At 40.7% G+C, this 8,265-nt stretch overlaps 1 long non-coding RNA gene across 1 annotated transcript in view; it reads left to right on the top strand.

Moving 5' to 3' along the window:
* The window catches only part of LOC121401433, a 216,479-nt gene extending 208,697 nt beyond the window's left edge, over positions 1 to 7,782 (top strand). Inside the window, exon 3 of the long non-coding RNA XR_005966238.1 lies at positions 7,368 to 7,782. This is a non-coding gene — a long non-coding RNA (uncharacterized LOC121401433). The remainder of the gene's footprint in view (positions 1 to 7,367) is intronic.
* Positions 7,783 to 8,265: the final 483 nt, after the last annotated feature.

Below are 8,265 nucleotides of genomic sequence, written 5' to 3' on the forward strand. Positions count from 1 at the left end.
GAGACACCTGGATATTAAATAGACGTATTATTATATTATTATTACTAACTGGGCAATGGGCAGAGTCCCCCCTCCTCCTATTTCCTCGGGAACCAAGTGTTTCAAGCTGAGCCGCATTCATATCCATCCTGGGCCGCAAGTGGCCCTCGGGCCGCAGTTTGGACACCCCTGTTCTAGATCAACCTTCGCAGCCAGGGTCTTGTATATAACAGACTAATATGTTCCAGGCAGCTGGTCCCAACACTTTAGGCATCTTGGGAAACCCCTCTTAATGGCCACCACATTCTTTTTTTCTGGCCAGGGAGTCTCACAGCTTTCTTATCAAACTGTCAGGTGGGAAGCTGTGTGTTGTTAGGGCTAGATTGAGAGATAGGAGACTGATATCAGCTCACTCTAGACTAGAGGCAGAGCTAGTTAGAGTAGCCAGCAAGTAGAGTCCTGCAGTGGGTTGCGGGTAGAAGTTCTGGGTGTGGGTACAGATGCGGGTTTGCGCGTCTTCTCAATATTGATATTTACTCCTTTTTTCGGTTCATTTCTACTTCCAATGATGTCACTTCCAGTTTACAATGACAGCACTTCCTGATTCTTGATGGTCACGGGTCTGGGTTGCTGATAAGGTACTTAGCATGGGTCGGGTAGCTGTTCCAAGCGGGTAAGAATGCAGGCCCGCCAATTTTAGTTAATCTGACCAATACCTTAAATCGATGGACTAAACTCCCTCTGTCTCTCTGGGGTAGAGTAAATGTCATTTAAATGATTTACCTCCCCAAAATTCTTTAACTACTCCATAATGCGCCAATATATATCCCCAAAAAATACTTTAAAAGTATAAACCAAATCGTGATCCCCTTCCTCTGGAACAATAAAACACCCAGAATCGCTTGGTCAAAGCTGTGTGCACCATGCGACGTGGGAGGACAGGCCCTCCCCAACTTCCATTGGTATTTCATAGCTTCACAAGTATATTACCTCCACTGGTGCTTTAACCCTGACCCATATAACCCAAACTCGCAGTTACAAGCTCTTTTACTATCCTCATGGGAGGGTCTCCGCAACTTTCCCTATCGGAGTCCCAGGGATTCTGGCCCATTACCGACGACACTGACTACCCCACAGAAGGCCTGGCTGATAGCTCTCAAACTTTTGGGCCATTCACCACCCCTCCTATCCCCTCACCTCCCACTCTGGGGAAATTCCTATCTAAATCACTTTAGATCCTTGCAACACTCTGTTTTCTGGCCAAGGCAAGGCATTAAATGCTTGAAGGACCTCCTTGAGAATCATACCTTTGCCACCCTTTGCACACTACAACAAAAGTGCCAGCCAACAGAAATTCCATTATTTAAGTACCTACAATTACGACATGCCTTCCACTCCCAATTTAACAGCCTTACTCCCCAGCAATCCTGCCTAGTCAAAGAAGAAATTCTTCATGATCCCAACCCAGCAAAGCTGGTGTCCCGGCTCTACCAGCAATTCCTTTTATTCGGCCCCAAACCTTTTCGATCGGCACAAGACTGGTGGAATACCAAAATTGTAGGCCTTGAGCAGGATAACTGGGACGAAGCAACAGATCACAAATACACTGGCCTAATATCGTTGAAAGACAAACTAATACAATATAACATTATGCATCATATTTACATAACTCCCACACGACTCAAAATGATGGGCCAGATCCCCTGCGACTCCTGTCGCAGGTGTCACCAACAAGCTGCGTATTTCTTCCATTTAATCTGGGAATGCCACTACATATTGTGCTTTTGGACACAAGTCGTAAACTATCTAGTGGACAATCTTGACTTTCTGAGAATAATTCCACCTACAGTTTGCCTTTTGGGGGTCCTAGAAGAGATAATCCCAGCTAAGTATACCCGAATCTCTTTTCGTATCCTACTCTTTTATGCGAAAAAAACTGTAGCCCTTTACTGGATGGGTAACCTCTCACCCACTCTTAATGCTTGGATACAACTGGTTAACAAAGCAGTACCCCTATATAAGCTCACCTACGAAGTTAGGGGAACACCAACAAAATTTGATAAAATTTGGGGATTGTGGAATGACATTGACCCGACCCCTCTATAGCAAGTCTTAACCAAGTCCATCTCCTATTATGAAATCCTTCATGGTTAGCTATCCTACATATCCTCGAAGGTCCCAACCTAGCCTTCAGATGTACAGTTCACCTGAGTTTGATAGTGTCCACCTCAACTGCTCGATCACTGTATTGTGTTATGCTTGGCGATAGCCTGTGCCATGTTTTCATCCTGCCAAACTTGTACAGTTTAGTCTGCGAGTGTACTTATTTGTTGTATGTATGATTGCTGTGTGTTTAAAAAAGAAATAAAACTTACCTTTAAAAAAAAAAGAATGCGGGCCCGGGTTGCAGGTACGGGTCCCAAAAAATGGACCCACGCAGGACTCTACCAGCAAGGACAGCCTGTGTTCTAATAAGGAGCGAAGATTTGGGGACGAGCCCCAGGCAATAATACGCCAGTTAGGGAACTGGAGTGTGTAGGCCTGGGTAAGTGGGAACCTAGTGGAGCTACAGTGAGACGGCTCAAGAGAAGGGCTGGATAGAGTAAGAACAACCCTCAATGGCTAATGGCACTTTGCTAGCGCATTTCCACATGGCAGGAGTATTGAAGCATCTGATAAAGAGAGAGAGAGAATGTGGTGAAGAGAGAGGATGTTCAGTACAATATTTTATATTGCGTGGCATGCGTTGATGCAATGCACAGCACCCCTCAGTCAAGCCTATCCCCCCATTTACAGCACCCCCTGTGTAGTGCCTGATGGTCTTTTTACAGTGCAAATAAACTAACTATACGGTATGGGACCTGGGGTTTTCCGAGTAATGGATCTTTCCGTAATTTGGATCTTTATCCCTTAAGTGTACTAGAAAATCATGTAAACATTAAAAAAAATAGGCTGAAAGGGATCCGAAAAGGATTCATTATATCTTAGTTGGGATCAAGTACAAGGTACTGTTTTATTATTACAGAGAAAAAGAAAATATTTTTTCGAAATTTGTATTATTTAGATAAAATGGGAGACGGGCTTTCCGTAATTCAGAGCTTTCTGGATAAGCGATCCAGTACCTGTACTGTGTATCTATGCACCCACGATTGTTTGTCCAGGAATATATTGTTATATTTTAATATATTATTATAGAGACACACCGTGAATAATAACTGCTCCCATAATAATAATAGTAACACTTACAGGAGACAGCAACACGTCACAATAGAGGTTGGTATATTCCCTTTCTAGCTCTTCCAGATCTTTCTGTAACATAAAGTAGCAGTATGAGACCGTATCTGGCAATCTAATATACTTTATGCACTATTTATCTAAACATCTATTTTGCATTCCTTACCAGAGAGGAGATCGTTACCAAGTACAGGTACAGTATGGGATCCATTATCTGGAAACCTGTTATCCAGAAAGCTCCAAAAGCCTGTCTTCCTTAAACTCCATTTTATCCTAATAATCCAAATTTTTAAAAACGATTTTGTTTTTTCCCTGCAATAATAAAACGGTACCTTGAATTTGATTGATCCAAACTAAGATATCATTAATCCTTATTGGCAGAAAAAACAGCCTATTGGGTTTATTTAATGTTTATATGATTTTCTAGTAGATTTAAGGTATGAAGATCCAAATTACGGAAAGATCCATTGTCTGGAAAAGCCCAGGTCCCAAGCATTCTGGATAACAGGCCCCATACCTGTACTTTATATACACAACCTATATCGGGGCCCGCCTTCATCCGCAAGTCACCAATGCTGCAAATACATTTGATTAATATTAAAAAAAAGACATAAAGAGAATGCAACGAGAATGCAAAAATTTCAAACTAGAGAGCTGCTGAATAAAAAGCTAAATAACTCAAAAACGACAATTAATAAAAAATGAAAACCAATTGCAAATTGTCTCAGAATATCACTCTCTGTATCATACTAAACGTTTACTCAAATGTGAATAACCCCTTTAATAAAACGTTGCCATGTTGCACCCTTCTTGCTCTTGCACTAACCCCTAGGGCAATGGCAAATTATTTCCAACATGTAATAAGACCATTTATGTTTCATTTACAAGATGATCTTTCCATATTGGGCATGGTAGTGATGCTCTGCAAGGAAAACACACATTTCTATAAACTCTGAGCTAAAAAGGGAAAGGAATTCATATGTAAATATGATTTTTACCATAATAGGAAGCAAGGGCCTAAAAGTTGGTATTTGCCGCCCTGAAGTGCCTGTAAGTGAAAAGAAAAGAGCATGAGGCACAGAATACTAAATAGATCTAAATGCTGCTTATAGTCAGTCTGGCGTTGAGGAGAACAGTGACACAAAAAAATAGGAATAAAAGGCAGCAGTGACCGAAGTCAGACTCTAACAGACAGAGAGCTGCTTAATGAGAGGTTGTATATTTAGGGACCCATAGGGTTAATCAAAAATGAATACTTGAGCAACAGATAGTTTATATCATATTAAGTGACATATTAAAGAATCTTATCAAACTGGTATATATAAATATTGCCCTTTTACATCTCTTGCCTTGAACCACCATTTTGTGATGGTCTGTGTGCTGCCTCAGAGATCACCTGACCAGAAATTAGTGTTGCCACTTGTCCGGTTTTGACCCAGACAGCCCGGTATTTTGAGGGGCTGCCCGGGTCAATAATTCCTGACTGGTTTTCCCTTGATTGACAATGTGATCGGCCAATAGCCGATCGCTGCGTCATAACCCTCCCCCTGATATCATGGGTACGCCCACTGATGTCACAGACCACCCCCCGCCCGGTCTCAGCCCTACGTAAAGGTGACAATCCTACCAGAAATACTGCTCACTCTAAGAAGTGTGAAAGCAAAATACAGAACTCAGTCTATTAATTGGCGCATGTGACCTAATGTGTATGGTTTGTTTGGTATGTTTGTGTGCACAGTGAATCATATGATCTCAGGGGTGGCCCTTAGGTTATATATTTGTTATATGTGCAAAACCCTGTGGAGCTCTACTAGGGTTCAGCCTGGGACAAAGTCCTTTGACACAGTATCTTTACACAATATTGTGCACTGTTTTAAATATAGAGGCTATAGAATCTATACACAATATAGTATAGATACGTATATGATATTAAAGGGGCAGTTCCCTGATTATGATTACTGAGGGGGTGCCTAACAAACTGGCGCTCACAGGCATTATGCTTTATCTTCTCTTGAAGGACAAGTACAGCCTGGGAGGTGATAATATATTACCCCCCCCCCACCCACACTCAATTCACTGTAATATACTCTCTCTTATCCCAGGCTTGGGCTCATCTTCTTTTAAAACAGAATATCAACCAGGGGTAGATTTCTGCTGGGTAGGCAGCTTTCCAGTTATCCCCTGTGCATCTTCAGACTTGGTACATGTGCAATACTAGTCTATTAGGAAAATTTCCGTACTGCACATGCGCCAAGTCTAAGCCACAGTGGATACTGGGGGGGGGGGGGTATGGTGGCAAAAAACTACCATGGACCAGTTTGTTTTTTTCACGTGCAGATTTGGGAAAGAGATAAACAGCTTAACAAACTGTCCTCTCCCAGTGAATTTAGGGCAAACTTACTGTAGAAGAAATAATGAACTAAATGAATTGGATTTGGAAGATAACCTCTTAAAAGCAGCCTATCAGGTGGTAAAAAAAATAGAGGGACCAGCACAAAGCTGGGTTACCCCAAGGTAATTCTATCCCTTGTTCAGATGAGATTTATCCAAACAATGGAGTTGCCAAAAAAAATACCAGATGACAAAAAGCAGGTGGAGCACAAAGACCCAATCAAAAAAGCAGGAAAAGCACTGTAGCATCTGTATAGAAAAAAGCATAAAAAGGACACATCAATGAATTTAGCACTTAATATTTCCTAAAAAATACAGAGGAAGGCAGAAACATAAATATTTTACCGTAAACTTGAGTTTACCATTACTTCCAGCAGGTACTGGGCCTTGGTTTATAGATTACTGAAGGTTTGCCTATAGCAGCCAATCAGAATTGAGCATTGGTACAGTTAGAATAAGGACATGAAAAATTGGTACAATTCACTATATGTTAAAAAGAACGGCCCAGTTATGCCCATATATTGACTTGGGTACAGAAGGGCAGAACTCATGCAATTCTCATAGCAAATAATTTTGGTCTACAGTAAGTTAGTAATTGCAGTCATTCTGCTTGGTTGCTATGGGTAACAACACTTATGGCAGTGAATGATGCTTATCCCCAATTGTAACACATTTTGATTTCTGGGGCATTTGAATGGAAAGTGCATGAGACTTATTAAGAAATGTTATTCTGTAAAAGTATTGGAATTCATTCTAATTACATGTTACACAATTACATAGTTAAGTTGGGTTGAAAAAAGACCCAAGGTCCATCAAGTTGAACCCATCAAATGAGCCGCAGTGCATCTATATACTCATATTTATAAACTATATATATATATATATATATATATATATATATATATATATATATATATATATATATATATATATATATATATATTATTTTGGCATCATGATAGCCTTGGTTATTACACTTGACCAAGAAATCATCCAAGCCATTCTTAAAGGTATTAACAGAATCAGTCATCACAACTTCATCTCCTGCAGTGCATTCCACAACCTCACTGTCCATTCCATGAAGAACCACCTACACTGCTTCAAATTAACATTCTGTACCTCTAGTCTCACCATTGAATCTTATTTTCCAGTTTGCCACCCAGTGGCTGCTTTCTGCATGGAACTTCTTGTTTTGCACAATTTAGTATCGTCGGGGTGGGGGTGAAATTACTTAAAACTACAACTCCCAGAACTCTATTCTGTAATTCTGGGAGTTGCAAGTCAACAGCAGCTGGACTATTTATGATGTGCTCTGTTCTTGTATCACCCTCCAAAGGGCACCTCTAATCCTGCATCCTAGGACACATGAACCCCCCTTCCCAATCCCAGCCCCAATAGATATATTTTCTGGAACCCAATAGGCCTGCTGTTATTCTGCAAACCAGAGAGGGTGAAATTACACAGTAGATCCCTGAGCTCTGGATTATTTTGGATCTTCACAGGATGCTCAGTGGGATCCGTCCCTTGAAGTATGTTACCTATGCAGAGTTGTCAGTCAATAAAAAACAGTAAAGCCCTTTGTCACTTAGCACTGGTCTGTTAGTGCTTAAAAAGAATAGGCTTGTCCAAAAATCGTAATATACCTGAGGTTGAAAAATTAATCAAACGCTTAAATGAATGCAATATAAGTAGTCACAATTTTACTAACTGTACTAGACCAGTTATTATTATGGTTACTAAGACCGGTTAATCTTTCCAATCAGGCCTATTTTCCGTATAACACAGCACATAAGAGTGACTTCTCCGAGCACAGAGGAGAAAGCGAGCAGCCCAAGGAATAGAGTGACCGGATAGTACAGGACAAACTCGCGGATGAGGAGCTGGAGACCCAGGTGGCGGCTTCTCCCCAGATGGCAGTTTTGATATTGAGATCAGAAGAGGATCTTTCAAAACAGCTTATAAAGGACTGGCTATGGAGACTACTGTGTAGGTGGCCTGGTGTGAACTGCAGGTAAGAGGGATGGATGGGAGGCCAAGGCCAATGCAGTCAGTGCACTCGAAGCATATGAAGCAGTGGGGAGGAGGGGGCATTACTCATTCCCATGAGAATAGTAGGGAGAGGTAGGCCTGGTCCTGATGCAGTGTTATTTTAAATGTGAGGTCCATGGGGTTTGAGGATAAAATAGGTTAGTGTTCTTTATTTGAATATACAGTTCCTTATGGTATATAGTATGTTATAGCAGATAGATAAGCTGACAGATAGATAGATAGATAGATAGATAGATAGATAGATAGACAAGGATATATATATTGCAAATCTCACAGTTGTTATTATGTTATTCCCAGAGTTAATGTAATAAGGATTTATGGGAGAAATTATGGTATGTATCTGTCATGTAGCCCCTAGGTTGCTATACAAAGGCCAGCAAAGAATTTTATTGTGGCAGAATGCACAAAGGTGTGCAAGTATAGAAACATTTTCTATTTGGACAGGTCAGCTATAATAATAGATAGACAGTTTTTTTAAAAAAAAAAACACCAAAGTCCATCAAGTTCAACCCCTCCAAATGAAAGCCAGTGTTCATACATACACACACTAACACCGACCCCCCCATATACTTACATAAACTATATATATATATATATATGTAAATATATATA

This window comes from Xenopus laevis, chromosome 3L (assembly GCF_017654675.1).
Source record: "Xenopus laevis strain J_2021 chromosome 3L, Xenopus_laevis_v10.1, whole genome shotgun sequence".
Lineage (NCBI taxonomy): Eukaryota > Metazoa > Chordata > Amphibia > Anura > Pipidae > Xenopus > Xenopus laevis.